General features: G+C 42.4%; 1 long non-coding RNA gene across 1 annotated transcript; it reads left to right on the forward strand.

The window, feature by feature from the left end:
* Window positions 1-2,808: 2,808 nt before the first annotated feature.
* LOC102080916 (uncharacterized) lies at window positions 2,809-6,737 on the forward strand. Its single transcript, XR_266298.4, has 3 exons — window positions 2,809-3,454; window positions 3,531-3,612; window positions 4,915-6,737. It is a non-coding gene; the product is annotated as an uncharacterized LOC102080916 (long non-coding RNA).
* Window positions 6,738-18,311: the final 11,574 nt, after the last annotated feature.

Below are 18,311 nucleotides of genomic sequence, written 5' to 3' on the forward strand. Positions count from 1 at the left end.
TTAGTTCACATACCTTTTGACCTTGTAGCGGGCACCCCATGATGGACTCTCCTTCTTAATTAGGGTGGAAGCTAATTATCAGCCTGCTGACTGTGCTGAAAGGAATTCAAGCAAAAGTGATGTTTACGACTGACCGACCAGCTGCTGAAGCTCAACAGACCTGGAAATATTTTGGTAGCACTGGAATTCTTCATTTCCTCCCTGCATTAATATGTGGCAGGAACCTTTGTTTCCCCTGCTTTATTTGTTCTTATATTAAGTTATTTATTGTTTTATTAGTTTTACTGCTCTCTGGGTTTTATGCTACATTAGACTGGCACTTGTAGGTTTGCATTTAGCAGGCTTTGCAGTAATTGCATATAATAAGGATTGCTCTCTTCTGTATCAGTGCCTGTTCTCCTGCTGAGACTAGATTAAGTATTTGTAGTGGTGTCCATATTTGTCTGTGGCACTGCATGGCTGTGAATTAAGGCCTTTCAATGTGGGCTGCATTGTCCTATAGTATATTGGGTTGGTTGTGCTTTTTATTTGACGTTTTCATGTTGTTTGACAGTGAGGACCCAACCTTCCCAACTTGAAGACAGCAAAGTCTGTTTCCTTATTTGATTATGTGTCTTTTTAACCTCTTACCTCCAAACTTTAGTTTAGGATTGTGTAGATTTTCCAATCCGTCTTTTCATTAGACTTCTAGAAGCATTTGCACAAAATCAGCCTCTCATATCTCTGTTCTTGGAAGCAATAATGTTGGTCACATGAGGTACTGATGCAAACTTAGACGGAGGGGCTCCTCCTGGCCCATGGCAGGAAGTGGTGTTGTCAGACAAACTAGAGATATTCTTTATACTGATTACTTCCTGTTTGGGGAGGCTTGTGTTTATTCAAAAAACAAAGGACAAAACACTGCAGCATTTTACAAAATGAAAGCTTCATTAAAACACACTGCAGTGCAGAGAGAGAGTTTGTATATCATGAGTTAACTGATGATATCAGGGAAAGTTAGACTTTGACTATCGCTTAGACAAACCTAAAAATCTGATGCATGTATAAATTTTTCTGCTGCAAAAAGCAGGTTTGCCACTGATTGTCTTAAGCAAGGCTACCATACAATGAACTCTATTTTGCAAAGATTTTCAAGTCGCCAATTAATTGATGGTATCTAATTGCTCAGCAGCATACTTTTAAAAACTTAATAATGAAAAAATCCCTTATCCAACCTCAATATTCAGAGAGCAGTGATGAATACTAAATTTTATATTAGGGATAAAGCCAAATAAAGGGTGGTAGGCTGATATGAGAAAGATATCCTTTAATTCTTCGTGTTTTTCTCGAGCGTCTGAGAAGGGTCATAGTAAATCATTACCATTTAGTTAAATTAACACATTCTGACACTTACTTAAAGCAAAATAAATATTCATCCGAGTCATTTGAAGTTAATCGCAATCACAGCACAGTTCCTCACACCAGCAGCAGAGGGAGTGATCGAGGTTTGCCTCAGCAATCATGAGTGCCACTGTCAAGTGCAAAGTCAAACAGTTCTGTTGATTTATCTGGAGCCAGAGGAAATGTCTTTTGTAAGCCCTTGTTGGCTCAGATTATCTGCATCCAGTGTCAGGAACCTGTGCAAATGTAATCATGATCACAGAAACTCACAGAGACCCACGTGAGAACCGCTCAGCATGACCACAGCGTGCTGCTTCTGGTCATTGAGATGCACTGCTGGAGTAAACACAGATCAAAGTTGAGCATGCTTATCTCCATAGTGTTTACTGTACATGCAGCACACAGCAGGAAACAACAAGAAGTGTTAAGATAAACTATTAATTACTGCTGGGAACATGCTGTTTTAAGTTTGTGTCATGTGAAGTTACTAGTTCTAAATTTCAAATATGGCTTCAGATGGATGATAAACATGAAGACTTGCAGCTGTGAAGTCACCACTTGTTCTTTAATATCACTGAGGGTATGGTTAATAAATACATCATGCACTGTTCTTTTTCACAAACAATAACATGTCTGTTTATGTCTGATGTGCACTTAAATCGTAGGTTTGACCAATTTTCTAAACCACACTTTTCAGATCTATTCATTGGACTTCCATCTGCACGGCACTGTTTTCCTGCCTTGTTTACAAAAAACAGGTTCAAACTGTCTTTTATTTCTCAAGCCAGACTTCAAACTTCTGAACACAAGCAACCCTTAGGTTACTCAACTGGTCTAAATCGACTAACGTCATCCGAAAGATTCAAGGAGCGCGAACCTGTCTCTATATTGTGTGCTTTATGTTTTTTTATATGTTGTATAAAAATGTCAGGTGACTTCCACTGCAAAATTTCCCCACAGGGACAAATAAATGCATCTGTCTAGGTGCTGTATGTGCTTTCACTGTGCACCTTTGTGTGCCATCAGGTCGGTGAATCTGTGCTGAAACAGTTGTGTTGCAAGCAGGATGCGGACCCAGGACTAAACTCAAAAGACAGCTTTAATGCTGAGCTCTTATAAAACATAAAACAAAAATAATTGTAGATTAGCAAAAAGGAATTTCACAACACAAAACCTTCAGGAAAATACAGGACAAAGAAAAACATTTCTATGAGAGGGAACACGAGGAGGAGGCTGAGACAATAAATAGACCATTAATGAGGGAATAGGAAGCAGGTGAGAGGACAGGTGAAACTAATCACAGAAGAGAAGAAGAAAGATCATCAAAATAAAACAGAAAATAACTAAGTCCAAGATCAAGATGCAAATATATGAACTTGACACAGAATACACACAAATACTGAAGAAAAAGGTGGGAACACAAAAAGGGATTAAGTCAATGAAACTAAGGAAATTCAGAACTAAATGCATGAAAATCACAACACCAAAGGAACTCGTATAAGGCAAAAGAAAACAAAAACAAACAAGCCACACCTCCAGGGAAGATAAAGCAAAATAAGAGGCGCGTAGCACTTTTCTTTCAGCTATTGGTAGCTACAAGTTGGAGATGCTGGAACAACCAGCAGGAGTTCTGTTGTTAGAGGAGACTGCAAAGATGAAGAGGGAGAAGGATAACAGTCGAAAGTAAAACGCGAGGGAAAGCAGCATGGAGATTCACTGAAGGGAGGGAAACCTTTGGAATTGAGAGGTTTAAAAAGTGGTATTCAGTTTACATTATTCCTGCTCAGTTTCAGGAAACTTAAAACAGAAATCCAGCAGTCTTTTCAACAGTAACAGCAGGGTTGTGTGTTTTTACTGGCAGTGAATCCAAAATAAAGCAAGTAAAAATAAAAAGGCAAGAGACCCATTCAACAGAAATGTGGTTTTGAATCTGTGTTTACTCTGAATTAGGATTCCAGCTAATGCTGAACACAGTAAACAGTTATCTACGTAAGAACCAGAAATTAACAACTTGCAATATTTCAGCATTCAGGAATTCATGGCTGCAGCTGAAGGAAGGATTCCTGCAAAGTCTGTATGTTATCTATAACCCAAAGACACACGTGAGTGGTGATTTTAAAGGTGTGAATGGTTGCCTGTCTCTGTGTTAGCCCTGTGACAGACTGCTGAATTGTCCAAGATGACTTTATCAGCTGGGCTTCTTCTCCTCTGTGGCTCAAGCTACAGCTGAGGGTAAGAAAAAGGAGATTTTTCCTGTCTTATTTCTAAACCATAATATTTTTAAATCTATTCACTGAACACCTGAATATGTTTTTAGTAAAACCATAAGACTGTGGCAGATGTTAGGATCCTGCAGATGTGTGTTGTTCTGAAATGAATGGAAACAGCAGGCAGCTGGCCCACTTGAGCCATCGCAGGCACAATGAGTGAAATCCGTGAAATCTTTTTTGGCATGGAAGCCGAAAATATTGTCACAGTATTATTATGATGAAAACATGGCTGCGCTTCTTTCAGGCCCTGCCAATCTCATAAATGTGTTAAATGGAACAAAAGCAGACCAGTGATAGATTGATCAATTCTGTTGAACACGGCAGAAAGATAAAACTGGGAAATGTATTACACAGTTTGCAGTTCGTCCACTCCTGTGAAGTGTCTTGTTGTTTCCAGTGACCTTCGTTGCCTACCAACATGTTTCTGTCACACTCCCACAGACTGGAGTAAACTGGAATACATCGCTGATGTGTGCACAAATGCCAGAGTTTCTTTTATGTGATCAGCATGCAGCACTGAGAGAGACTCACTGTTTTCATAATGAATGCAAAGATGGAGATTTACTGAAAACCTGCTCTCTGTGGGGGAAACTAGGTGCATAACAGGCCATCTTTAACCAGCACAGGAGATTTTTTTTTTAACACATCAGTGGCTCCAATAAATACGAAGCAGAGAGCATGAACTTTCTGAACTATGCATGAATGGCTGCGAAAAAAAGGGGCAGGCTGTGATATTTAAGACAGAAAACCTGCAAAAGAAACATTTCCAACACAGGCTTCTCTTCTGTTTCTAATTTGTCTCTGGTTGCAAAAATCCCCTTCATGTGCAGTTAGCAGCGGCGGCTCAAAAATATCCTCCAGCCTTCGGTTTGAAACAAGAGAGCGCGATATTGTTGAGTCGCTAAACAAATGATTGCTTTATGCTGGAGCCCTGCGCGGTGGCTCCTGCCAAATGTTGATGGAATCATTGGCTTTCAACCACCAAGACATTTGCATCGAGTTGTTTACCAGCCAAAAGGATTGCTGCAAGGACGCACTGCGATGGGGGGAAGCACATCTTACAGCTGATCCAATTAGCTCAAACAATAGAAATGTTCAAAGACAGAAAAGAGACAAACTGCCTCAGAAAAATCAGCAAAGCATTATTCCTTCAGTGATAATTGACTTCAAGGACTGATTCTTGAATTATGAAACACAAGATGTAAAATGAAACATAATTATATTTACTTTAAAGTGGAGGAAGTGTTTTTTCTTTCTTTTTCAGCCAAGTGTCTGCTAAATGGCGACATCAGCTGCCGAGCCTCAAAGCTATGGTGTCATCTATATGTATCTACAGGGAAGCCACTCGATACGAAGAGGTCATCCAGTGTGACGAAGAGACGCAGCAGCACAAAGGCTTTTCACTCTCGGGCTTATTAGTGGATCACAGTTTATATGAGACTTTGACATCTCCTTTCTTCCCTTTTCTACCACGGCTATTGTCTTCCCTGGATTAAAGAGAAATGAAAAGAAAGTAATTTCAGACAAATTTAAATCTTCAAAGACTTATTTGGGGACAGAAATTGTCTGTGAAGAAAAAATAGATCCATCTCATTTCTAGGATGTCTGATTTTGCCGTTCTGTCAAAGCAGCTGGCATCAGGCAAGACGTGCTTTACAACAAACATAAGGACCGTGGCACAACAGTTTATAGCAACACTAAGGCGGGGCTGTCACTTCCAGTTCAATATAATCACTCTTTAAGGAGCGCAGTGCTGTGAATTTTAATATTTAGAAAGATAACTAAGTAAATATAAAACACAGTTTTTAAATGATGATTTCATTTATTAAGGGAAATAAGCTTTCCAAACCTACCTGACTCTGTAAAAAAGTAATTTCAGATCTCTGCAGCAATTTTGTGCACAAGACGTTTTTCGAGGGACTTAAACAGCTTATTTAAGGTCATGCCAAAGGGTTTCAGTAAGATTTAAATTTGGACTTTGACTAGGCCACACCAAAACCCTACTTTTTTTTTTTTTGTAAACATTTAGAGGTGGACATGATGGTGGCCCTGGTGCATACTCCACATGGGCTTCAGTTTCAGGGCGTGAACTGATGGCTGGAAATTTCCTTCAGGATTTTCTTAGAGAGCAGAATTCATGGTTCCATCAATTGCAGGAAATGGTCGGGGTCCCCTGACCTTAACTGAGACCAGTGAGGCCTGCAGTTCTTTAGATGTTTCTCTGGTTCCTTTTGTGACCTCCTGGATGAGTCGCTGATACATTCTTGAAGTAATTTCGGTATATCGGCCACTCCAGTGAAGGTTCGTCACTGTTTTCTCTATTTGTGGATAATGGCTCTGACTGTGATTTACTGGAGACACAAAGCCTTAGAAATGGCTTTGTAATCCTTTCCCAACTGATAGATGTCGGTGACTTTGTTCCTCAGTTGTTTCTTTAGTTTATATCATCATGTGTTGCTTTTTGAGATCTTTTAGCCTGATTCAGTTTTATCAGACAGTTTCTATTTAAGTGATTTCTTCATCCAACAAGTCTGCCAGTAAACAGGTGAACTTAGCTTCCCAAAAACAAGATTAATCGAGTTAATTCATGATTTAACAATAGTGCTAATTAATTTTTCACACAGCCCCAGGTGGATAGCTTTAAGATGCAAAAAAACTAATAAATCAGGAAGAGGGCAACAATTATACACAACACTGTAAATGGTGAAAAAGTGCAAAAGAGCATAATTGAGTCATTTAAAAGTAAGTGAAAACAAATAATATGCAAAACTTGAGAGGTTGTAGTCTCCACCAGATGGGAGGGACTATGTAATCGACTCCATTTCTCTGTTTGTCTCTATGTTTGTTAGCAGTCTAGTGTCCACGGGTTTTAAGATATTATGTTCAAATGTTGTGCGGTGGAAGATATCAGTGACGTCGTGAGCTGATTTAATTTTGGTGAAAATCGGATCAATCAATGTCAGACCAAATGTGAAAAGCAGTAAAATCTTTATATTACACAGAATTTTTTATGGATGGTCTTCAAACTTCAAAATGCGGCTCAGTGGAGAGCGTGCTCTTCTGCTGCCTGGGTGTTTGATACGCAGGGGCCATTATCGAGAACAGGAAGGGTGCACAACCAAAAAAAAGACACTGACTCTGCTCTGCCACCCCTGGAGGCCATCGCCAGATCTTCCTGTCTCTGTCCATCACAGGTGACCCCTTGCACCCTGCCCACCACCTGTTTGACCCGCTGCCGTCTGGTCGGCGCCTCAGGTCAATCAGGTCCCACACCTCCAGACCCACAAACAGCTTCTTCCCCTCGGTCATTCGGACTGTTGACAAACACTATCCCCCCACACACCCCACCCCTGCCCACCCACCTCACCAATGAGCCATGGTCTGAGTAACCCACAATCACATACAGACTCAATACTCAGACCATGTACGAGAGAGCCGTACACTACACATTTTATTGTTTTTATATGTCCTATGATGTCACAATGATGCCAGGTTGTTGCACAATTACACTGTATTAATATATCTTAAAATCTGAAGTTTTTTCTGCTCCAATCATATGGTTAAAGATAATAAAATGTATAATTTTAGTATGTAATCTTTGAAGGTCATAGGTCAAAGGTCAGACATCAGTGTGTTGCTATAAAGGCAGGCTGATGACAGCGTGTTGTAATAAAGACATCATAAAGCATCAAAGTTTTAATATAGCACTTGCCCTTTGGGAAGCGTTGCCCTCTCTGAGTGTTTATATGTGCCTCCACCTGCTTTACTGCCTCTTGATGCAGACATTTTCCGCTCTTCAAAACAAAATGTTATCTCTCAGTTTTCAATATTTCCAAGGCAACCATCACAACATATAAATATTTATAAGCAATGCAGTAGCATCTTAAAAAATGTCAGCATTTGATGCTCTGAGATGAGAATGCATTTATCAAATAAAAATCTTTTGTTTTGTTAATGCTGCTTCTTTTATTAGTGACGGGTTTGACGCTTTTTAAGACTTAAAAAAATCACTTCAATGACCCTCTTTTCCCAGTATAATGTACAAGCATAAATGGAAATCATGCTTGGGAATCATGTTCTTATACTAAACCCAATGAACACATCAGCTACACAACAGGCCAAGCAATAATAACAGCAGCTTTCTTATAGCATGTTCCTTTAACTAGCATGCTGTAAGAATCACCAGTAAATATCGTCCATCCATCCATTTTCTTCCGCTTATCCGGGGCCCATTCCCACCGCTTCACACTCGGCTGCAAACCATTCCAAGGCGAGCTGGAGGCCATCACCCAATGAACCCAACAGAACCACATCATCTGCAAAAAGCAGAGATGAGATCCTGAGAACACCCAAGTGAAAACCTTCTGCCACTTGGCTACGCCTAGAAATTCTGTCCATAAAAATTATGAACAGAATCGGTGACAAAGGGCAGCCCTGGCGGAGCCCATCACCCACCAGGAACGAGTCCGACTTATTGCTGGCTATGCGGACCAAGCTCTTGCAACGGTTGTATAAGGACTGAATGGCCCATAGCAATGGGCCAGATACCCCATACTCCCGGAGCACCCCCCACAGGACCCCCCGAGGGACATGGTTGAATGCCTTCTCCAAGTCCACAAAACACATGTAGACTGGTTAGCCAAACTCCCATGCACCCTCATGAACTGAATCATTTCTTCAACAGATTTGATTCAGCCATGAGGCAGTCTCCAACATCGGCTGCAGACTCACCCACCCCCACTGCTGCTGTTCCACCTCTGACACCTCAGACACTTCACACCTCCTCTATTCACCCTGCTCACTCCTCCCCACCCCCAACAACAGCATCCAATACACATTCAACACAAGGCTCCAGCCTGTCTCTCTCAACCACGCAGGTTAGGAGGGAACTGAGGAGGATTAATGGCAAGAAGGCAGCAGGTCCAGATGGCATCAGCTCGAGGGTCGTCAGGTCCTGCGCGGACCAACTGTGTGGGGTGATCGAGCACCTCTTCAACCTGAGCCTGAGGCTGGGAAGAGTCCCACAGCTCTGGAAAACCTCCTGTGTTGTACCAGTGCCAAAGACTTCACGCCCCAAGGACCTCAACAGCTACAGGCCGGTGGCTCTGACATCCCACCTGATGAAGACCCTGGAGCGGTTGGTCCTGGCTCAGCTTCGGCGTCTGGTGAGCTCATCACTGGACCCACTTCAGTTTGCCTACCAGCCTGGCATTGGAGCGGATGATGCCGTCATTCACCTCCTACATCGTTCCCTCGCGCACCTGGAGACTGCTGGGAGCACTGTGAGAATCATGTTCTTCGATTTCTCCAGTGCCTTCAACACTATTCTTCCCACGGTCCTGAAGGACAAGCTGGAGAACTCAGGAGTGGACCATCACCTCACTACCTGGATTTTGGACTACCTCACCGACCGACAGGGTCGTCTGCAGTACGGGGGCCCCACAGGGAACGGTTCTGGCTCCGTTCTTCTTCACCATCTACACTGCAAACTTCTCCCACAACTCCACCCAGTGCTTCCTGCAGAAGTTCTCTGATGACTCTGCAATAGTCGGCCTCATCACTGATGGGAACGACAAGGAGTACAGAGGACTGACTCAGGACTTTGTGGACTGGTGCCAGCTGAACTACCTCCAGATCAATGCCAGTAAAACCAAGGAGCTGGTGGTAGACTTCCGCAGGCACAAACATCCTCCACTGCAACCACTGAACATCCAAGGTATGGACATTGAGGCTGTGGACAGCTACAGGTACCTTGGTGTTCATCTGAACAACAAACTGGACTGGACTCATAACTCAGACGCCCTCTACAGGAAAGGGCAGAGCAGGCTGTACCTGCTGCGGAGACTCAGGTCGTTTGGAGTAGAGGGCCCACTCCTGAAGACCTTCTATGACTCTGTGGTGGCTTCAGCCATCTTTTACGGTGTGGTCTGCTGGGGCGGCAGCATCTCTGCCAGGGACAGGAAGAGACTGAACAGGCTGATCCGAAGGGCCAGCTCTGTTCTAGGATGCCCTCTGGACCCAGTGGAGGTGGTGAGTGACAGGAGAATGGCGGCAAAGCTTTCATCCCTGTTGGACAACATCTCCCACCCCATGCATGAGACTGTGACAGCACTGAGCAGCTCCTTCAGTGGGAGACTGCGGCACCCACGATGTGGGACGGAGAGATTTCGCAGGTCTTTCCTCCCCACTGCTGTCAGACTCCACAACAAAGACTTTAACTGATCAAACACACACATCCACACATGTGCAATAACACTAATGTGCAATAATCTTTTCTGGCATCGTTGTATTTTTACTCAGTTGTATATAGCATTTGTATTCTATTTTTATCTTATTGTATATTTTATTCTATTTTATTCTACTGTATATAGTATTTCACTTTATTCTATTCTGTACAGTTGTGTACTGTATTTATTCTTATTGTATTCTAATTTTTGCTTCATAACTTTTGCACTGTCCACTTCCTGCTGTGACAAAACAAATTTCCCACGTGTGGGACTAATAAAGGTTATCTTATCTTATCTTATCTTAAGTATCCTTGAGAGGATAAAGTGCTGATCCAGTGTTCCACGACCAGGACGAAAACCGCATTGTTCCTCCTGTATCCGAGGTTCGACTAACGGACGGACTCTCCTCTCAAGCACCCTGGCATAGACTTTCCCAGGGAGGCTGAGGAGTGTGATTTCCCTGTTGTTTGAACACACCCTCCGGTCCCCTTTCTTAAAGATGGGGACCATCACCCCGGTCTGCCAGTCCAGGGGTACTGCCCCCTGATCTCCACGCAACATTGTAGAGACGTGTCAACCAAGACAGCCCTACAACATCTAGAGCTTTCAGGAACTCGGGGCGGACCTCATCCAACCCAGGGGCTCTGCCACCAAGGAGCTGTTTAACTGCCTCAGTGACCTCTCCCCCAGAGATTGGCAGGTCATCCCCTTCATCCCCAGACTCTGCTTCCGCCACGGAAGACGTGCCAGTGGGATTGAGGAGGTCCTCAAAGTATTCCTTCCACCGCCCGACAATTTTCTCAGTCGAAGTCAGCAGCACTCCACCCGCACTATACACAGTGCAGGTAGAGCACCGCTTTCCCCTCCTGAGTTGCCTGACGGTTTGCCAGAATCTCTTTTTCCATGGCCTCTCCGAACTTCTCCCACACCCGAGTTTTTGCTTCAGCCACCGCCCGCGCCGCATTCCGCTTGGCCTGTCGGTACCTATCAGCTGCCTCCGGAGTCCCACAGGCTAACTAAGCCCGGTAGGACTTCTTCTTCAGCTTGGTGGCTCCCCTCACCTCTGGTGTCCACCATTTGGTTCAGGGATTACCACCACGACAGGCACCAACTACCTTGCGGCTGCAGCTCAGTGCAGCGGCTTCGGCAATGGAGGTGCTGAACGTGGTCCATTCGGACTCAATGTCCCCAGTCTCCCTCGGAATGCTCTTGAAGCTCTGCCGGAGGTGCGAGTTCAAGATCTCTTTGACCGGGGCCTCTGCTAGGCGTTCCCAGCACACCCTCACTGTACCTTGTACGTTTCACTATCTATTAATATTAATAGTAATATTAATATTATTATTAAGGGGAGAATCCTGAATCCAGTGGCTCAGTGTGTGGGTGGCTCTTTTGTTCTATTTGTTTTTCCCATCTCCCATCTTTGGATTTGGTATTTGTAAGTAATTATATTTCCATTATTAAGAGTTTGTTGAGCTGTAGCAATGCTGAGGCACATTTAATATCTTGGTTAACTTTGAGTCACAGTTTTAGACCATCACATTTTTAATTTCACACATCTAGCGTCCATTACCCCAGAAATTACTGCCCTCAGAATAAGAGGGTTAGTGTCACACTCAGAATACTTTAATACAAATATGGGGGTTTGACATGTTCAGAAGGTACATCAGCAGTAATAAACATGCCAGACTGTTTCTTTTCTCTCTTTTTTTTTTAAAGACAATCTTGGAGACTAAAACATACAGTGAGCCACTGCTACTGCACAAGGACAAATATAGTTGACAAAATTGCAAAAAAGTGAACAGAAAACCTGCAAAAATACAAGAGAAAAAAAGTCAGTCTACTTAAAAAATGAGGGGAAACGGGGATGATGGTGTATTTTGTCCAGCAGTCTTCAGGCGACTATTTTGCTGAGTACTTTTATAAATCAAAACCAGTTTTTTTCCAAAATATTATGGTGTCAAGTGTGGTCTGCAATGCCTGGGATCTCTGATGTGTCCTCCACTGGAATCTACCTGCAACAACAAATGTACAAAGCAAGCATAAACAGTGTTTATGACCCTGTGATTTGTCTTTTTATGTCTTGAAGAGACTCACAAACAGCAGGATCCCCCTTTGGGTGGCAGGGTTGGTCTTTTCATTACACTGTGCCTGAAAATAACCAAAATTCAATTTCAGCTCATCTTTAACAAATTATAACTCAAGTGACCTCGAGCCTTTAAAATGGTGACAATGTCAGACTAATTCTGGGAACCTCTCAGGCTGACTCCCGCATCTGCAAGGTTGCAAAAGTCATAAAAACAGTTTTAATTAAATAATGTAAAACAAGGCAAACATTCTCATGCGCTCTTTTACAGTACATGTGATGGGACAGAGGCCGCCTTTCTTCTTCTCTCCAGTAGCAGATAGATATTCAGCTGCTCGCTCTAAGTGGGTGTCTTGGTTTAGATCAACATTCCTGCTGGGGTTCGAGGATATCTCCCGTGTTTGTGTCCCACAGCTCTCTTCCATGGCTGCTATTGTTTGTCCTCGCCCCGTCCTCAGCCATCCATTCCCAGGAACAAATCCAAGGCTCTTCTGGACACGAGAGCACAAGCAGTGTGGTCAGCCCACTCTCTGCATTCCTGCACCCTACCTCTGACAGGCCTGTGGGTGCTGCACTGATGTCCAGCTTTGCAGGACAAACAACACAGTGTACAGGGCAGAGTGGACAAACACGTCTCCCATGTCCCCATTTTAGACTCTCTGTACAGGAAACTGGGCAGCCATGTTGCCCGGGCGGTTGTATGTGATATCAGGGCACGTTCACCCACTAATTCAAGATTCCTCAGCAGATGAGTTCAGATAAAGGCCTCACATTTCTACGCTTTTACGAGACTAGAGATTTCCTGAGTCACAGTTTTAAGTGAATGAGCTACATTTAGAGCTGCAAGAGTTCAAAAGTTTCCATTAGCTTTTATATCATAAAGAGGAAAACCTGCATGTAAGTGATAAGTGATATCAATGAAAGACATCACTGTTTAAACTAATGCGTCATTTTGGATTAGCAAATGTACAAAGCAAGCAACTTCCCAGAAAGCAGTGACTGTTCAGCCAAAATTTAGCTTACATCTGCAGGTTACATTTTACCATGACTAACTGAGTTGACTCAGGGTGACTCACATTAGCCACAAATCCATCTTACACTGGCCAGATGTCAGGTCTGTGATGACAATCGGTCCACACAACATTTGTCAGAGGCTCAGCTGAGCTGTGAGTGCCAAAAACAGCCAACTTTAGCCCTAAATGTGGTGGCAATCTAATCAGATTTATGGATTAAACTAATATCAACAAATCATTTCCCCTCTTAGTTCCTTCTGAACAACCTACTTTATGTACTACACTTTATTCTAGCATCATATTTGTATTCTTAAAGTCTACTAGATGCCATGAGGGAGTGTGGAGAGAGCACCCAAATGCAGGACATGAATGCAGGCTTGAGGAAACAAATAATGAGCCTTTATCTCCGTAAAGCAGAAAGAAAAACAAAGCAGATGAAACACAGAATACAAGCAGGAAGGGCTTCAGTAGACTGGCAAAAGGGCAATGAGGTTTTAGCTAGCTGAATATTACTGAAATCAAAACAAGATTCAAAACAATAACCAGACCACGGGACTATGGCACTAAAGTAGCTTTGCATGATTTGTGGTTCATAACTTACTGATGACCTCGGAACTAATGAAAAAAGCCATTTTAACTTGTTTCCCATTATTATTCTGACAATCTGTAAACCAAATGGTTTGAGTAGCAAGTGGGTGTATTAAGGATTTCCACTCTTATCGACATCACCGAAGATCAAGGAGTAGAAAAAACTGAGAGTTCAGAGCCGTCTGAGCTTTGAGCTCACGTGCTATACTTGTCTATACACTGATCCCATTATTTTAAACTTTGGCCATGCTTAATCTGAGGTATCCATCATTGTAACAATTTATATGTGACAGAAAATGTAAAAAAAAATCATAACAGGTTCACTTTAGAGTTGTGCAATTAGTCTTAAATGATCAAGTTTTGATTGGCAGCTGGGATTTTTTTGAACAGTTAGCTGTAGTGGGCTCTACAGCTAGCTTTGTTTTTTGTTTTTTTGTTGGTTTTTTTTGGCCTGTCCCGTTCGGGTGGAGTGGAGAGAAGCAGACCGCCCCGACTTCGCAGCAGCAGGGAGGCCCCACAGTCCGGACCCCAATCGGACGGCCAACTCCTCCTCCCAGCCCCCCCCCGCTCCAACAGGCCGCAGAGAAGGGGGTGTGAGAAGACTCCAAACCTCCCTCCGCCCGCTCATATGTAGTGTTGATGCATGTGTGTTCTAAGGTGCATTTAAAACCCAGGAGGGCATGGAGCTACCTGCCAGAGAGCAGCAGGTAAGCGCATAGCCCCTCCTGATAGCCCTCAATGTCTACGTGTATTTAAAATTGAGAGGTGGGCAACGACACCAGGGGTGAGGTTGTACACCCTGATGGTCTCTTGGATTCCGTGTAGCGTGCCCACCCCCAAGGTCCTATATGTATGTGTACAGCTAGCTTTGTATAATCAACAATAGGAACATCAGCTTTATGTTTATTTGTAAATTAATGGCTGACTTGTATTTTGTCCACCTGCTGAAACTTGGCAGATATATGTTGTTGTTTGCTTATATAGTTACATCGTGGTCTGAAAATAGTGATTCAGATGTAAAGAGTAGGAGGGAGAAGACTGTCAGTTACTATCACCATCAGTCAATATCAGCTGATAAATATAAATATTTAGGTATAATAATAGAGCCAGAATTTACATTTAAAAGAAAAGTTGTGAATAGTCAAATTTGGTTTGGAAAATTTTAGGCTTGTTGGGAACAATTTAACGACTGAGGCCTCAAAACGTTTCTCTCTTATGACCTTTTGTCTCACTAGTTGGACACAGAGAAATTAAAACACATCACAATGAATAGAAAGAATCTGTAAGCGAGCCATGAAAACCTAAAAACCTAAATACAACCTGCCTGGGACTGCAGATCAACATTAGCTAGTGTAGCTCAGTCTGGCGATTTACATCATGAATTTAAGGGCTTTATTTTGTGGTTGATTAACTGAGCCATTCACTTTCATCAACAGTAACAGAATATGACAGTAAATTCATCTGCAAACCCTCCAAGAATAGTTCACTTTGTACTCAAAGACCAGCATAACATTTCATTATACCTACAAGCTGACAGGCAGCAATGTTCCCCTCTGCATCTAAAGGTCAGGTCATCATCAAGTGGGCTCCAGACTCTGGATGCCATTGTCAACCTTTTTTTGCACCATGCTCATCATCGTTATTTGCCAGTAAAGCGTTAGTTGGAATGCAACTAGAACTCCACTTGAGACGAGGCTCAGTGAGTTCAGAGCATTAAACAGGTCATGATTCAAACCCAAAGGTAAACAATTACAAATGAAAGTGACATTCTACAAAAATTTAAAAAAAAAAATAATAATGAAGTTTTAAATGTCTCTTTCATTTTTTCAAACTTTGGTTTGATTTGAATAAATAACTTTCAGTGGTCACTGACAAAAGCCATGTTATGTTTAATGATCCAATCAACAAAATTCAAACCTGAACATTTATGCCTGAGTTAAATTATTATTGTTAAATAAACTTTAATTTTCAGATATATAAGATATCCAAAATATAGTCAAATTTGAAGTATGTTGGTATTTACCTTCCATGCTTGCTTTCAGTTCTCTTTATTTCAATGTGTTTATTTTAGCTGAAGCTGAAAGACCCCAGAAACAGCTGCCTAAGAGGTAGCTAATATAGGATCAATAAAAGAATAAAAATGTTCAAATACAACAAACTCAGCAAGTCATCAATCTTGCTGGAATATTTAAAAATGTTTTATTTCTTGCTAAAGAAAATGTTACTTAATTTGATTTTCTGTCTACGCTTTTCCTTTATCCCGAAACCAGTTTCAATCAGTGGTTGCCTCTCCTTGATCCTGATTCTGCTGGAGGTTTGTTCCTGTCAAAAGGGAGTTCTTCCTCCCAACTTTTGCTAAGTGTTGCTCATAGGGGACTGTCAGATTTCTCAGGTTTTTTCTTTTATATATGATAACAGTCAGTCTGCTGCAAAACAGGGACTGATATGAAAGATAAATAAACAGAAATACTGCTGTAAGGCTGAGACTTTAATTATTTTGAATTTGTGTGAAAGCAGGAGAAGAACAAGCGCTAATATCTCAGACTGAGACTGCCCACATAGCAAGGAGGTCTGTCCCGGATCTGGTATCAAGCCGGCACTGCTGGCTGACTTCCGACACGATAAGACGTATGTCATCCAGATATGGGCCAGGCCTGGCATAGATGGCACAGTCTATGTGATGGCATGCCATATCTGACTCGATTGTGGTTTGGTTTGTGGCCCAGGCTCATAGAAAACAGGTCTGGCCCGGATCTGGCATCAAGCTGGCACTTCTGACTGACCGGTGTCATGGCAGAGTGTATGTCAACCAGATGTGGGCCAGGTCTGGCAATGATGGCACCATTTATGTTCCTATTTTCCTATGTTAGTTAGAAGACCCAAATGCCATGTTGCAATATTATACTGCTATGCTAGCCAACGTTTCAAATGCAGGTTTTACAGGTTTGTGTATACACTTTATCCAAAACCTAGTGACGGTTTACTCATCTTTGCCAGTGGGTGGCTTTAGCTCAGGAGGTAGAGCGGGTCACCTGCTGATCGCAAGGTTAGTGGTTCGATCACTGGCTCCTCCAGTCTGCGTGTCAAGAGTGTGAATGTGTATGAATGTAGTTAGGAAGCGCTCAGTTTAGAGAAAGTTTTTGATTGGGTGAATGTGGCATGTTGTATAGAGCACTTTGAGTAATCTGGGAGACTAGAGAAGCGCTGCGTATGAGTCAGTCCATTCACTGTCTGAACAGTTTTGTCATGTTACTTTTGCACTGTTTTGCATGTTCTGGCACATGTTGTTATTACATGGCTTGTTTAAGGTACACATTAGGCTGACATCTGGGACCAGAGCTGAAACTGTTCTGGGCCAGCACAGGGCCAGCAGTGTGTCTACAACTGGCCCGTGGCTGCACACAACATACACATGGCCCACATACAAACGCACACATACGCAAAGAATGACAGTCCTTTGGTGGCCCAGATTAGGTTTGCCAGAGGTAATCCACATATGGACCAACACAGGACAACCAGTGTGTCTGCAACTGGGCTTGTGCTGGCCCATGTGTGGGCCACATCTGGCAAGCCAAATCTGGGCCACCAAAGGGCCGTCATTCTTTGTGGTATGTGCGCCATGTGTAAGCACATTGTGTGGGCCAGATCTGGGCCATACCAATTTTGCTATGTGGGTGTCTGCAGACATTCAGCCTCTGATGTCAGCAGGAAAGAGAAATTAGTCCCAAAACACATTATCCTGTAATGATTCTTAACAATATGACAGCACGAGTGACGAGAAACAGGTCAGAGCTTGTTTGTTTCAAAATTATATGCCCATCAAGCAGAACATGATTTTTAAAAAATCTTATTCCCACATTTAGCACACCGCGTACACATATTACTTAAAAGTAAAACCAGAAAGTACGCAAGCCAGGCAGTTCACAACAGTCAACACTAAATAGACCAGAATACCACTAATATACATTTGTGGTACATAATATTTGGAGTTTAGTCAATAAGTAAAATATAAAATATGAAAATACAAATCGTGTTAACTAAAATTTGTGATCACATGATAAAGAAAAGCTAAAAATAAGACTGCTGGTGGAAACTGAGAAGCCAGCAGGATCTCTTCATTTTCAGGCCACATGACAGCTCACCCACTCATCAAGCTCGGCCATTCATTCAGCATCCAAGTTATTTAGAGGCCTGCCTCTGCAACCCACTGGATATGCTACTGACTTGGTTTGTCATTGGTATTCACAGATACACTATGTACATGTCTTTTTATCTGTGATTACCATAATAGAGTTTTTATTGAAATATACACATATAAAATGTTTGTTGTGTGCAAGTGATCTGCAGATGGTTGTTTTGAAAATAGATTAAATTATAGATGATTAGAAAGGCAGGAACCAATAGCCTATAAATCTTAGCTGCTGAGGTGAATGTGTGATTTACCTGCATGTGTTTATCAGCCAATGGGGCTCCCAAGGTTGGCGTATGAATTACTTGGAAAATTACTTGTGAATAAATACCGTCTATAAATAGAAATCAGCTCGATTCAGCATCTCTCCTCAAAATCTTTGTCTTTTTACTTTGCCTGCTTTGTCGTGAGGAGCCAGAACTCAGCTCTGTCTTATTATATGGTGTTTATGAGCCATGGCAGCTGAAAAGTTGCATCACAATGGCAGTTTTAAGTGTTTTGGCAGATTTGTTTTCTTTTTCTTACATGCAACTGTGCAAAACCCAGTCAAGAAAATGTAGA

Source organism: Oreochromis niloticus, linkage group LG22, assembly GCF_001858045.2.
Source record: "Oreochromis niloticus isolate F11D_XX linkage group LG22, O_niloticus_UMD_NMBU, whole genome shotgun sequence".
NCBI classification, from domain to species: Eukaryota; Metazoa; Chordata; class Actinopteri; order Cichliformes; family Cichlidae; genus Oreochromis; species Oreochromis niloticus.